Source organism: Cariama cristata, unplaced genomic scaffold, assembly GCF_000690535.1.
Source record: "Cariama cristata isolate BGI_N322 unplaced genomic scaffold, ASM69053v1 scaffold26128, whole genome shotgun sequence".
Classification (NCBI taxonomy): Eukaryota; Metazoa; Chordata; class Aves; order Cariamiformes; family Cariamidae; genus Cariama; species Cariama cristata.
Genome location: NW_009633281.1, coordinates 3235 through 3944, shown reverse-complemented (window position 1 = coordinate 3944; position 710 = coordinate 3235).

Below are 710 nucleotides of genomic sequence, written 5' to 3'. Positions count from 1 at the left end.
AAGCAAGTACTCCAGGAGGGGGTAGAGCGACCCCTCAGTGGGAGCTCAGCCCTGAACAGAGATGGCATTGAAAGGAGAATAAAAAGGGGGACTCTCTGCTGGGATTAAAACGTGCCATTTGCTCTGGGGATGGAAGGAGCAGAAAGCCAGACTAAATCCTCGGAGCAGCCCAGAGAGAGCAGTAGGTGAGCCGAGAGCGCACGCCCAGGCTGGGAGAGGCCCCCCTGGGTTTGAGCCACCTGAAATCACTCACCCACAGCTATTTTGGGTATGGGAAGTTTTCCTCTCTGAAAGCTGCTCTGCCATTCCCAGGCACCAGCTGCTGAAGCACTGGGGAGCACGGGGTGCCTGCAGAGAGGTTCAACCCTCAATCGCTGTGATTGTCTGCTGCCTCCTAAAGCTGGGGAGCACCATTTTTTCTTCCCCACTCCACATCCCTGCTCGCAAGGTCCCTGGTGCTGCTGCCCACGCTCCCCCATGCGCTGCACACAGCTACAGGCACACACCGGGGGAACACAGGAGAAACACACCGGGGTGCCAGCCAGGAGGTCCCCAGACCGGGGCTGACTCCGGGCACGGGGACAGGGTTTGGTGCAGTGCGGCGTTGCGTGGCTGCGGGCATCCCAGGAAGCAGGGCTGAGCACCTGGGACCTACGGACACCTGACAGCCAAGGGAAAGCGGCAGCAGCCCTCGACGGATACGAACGGGG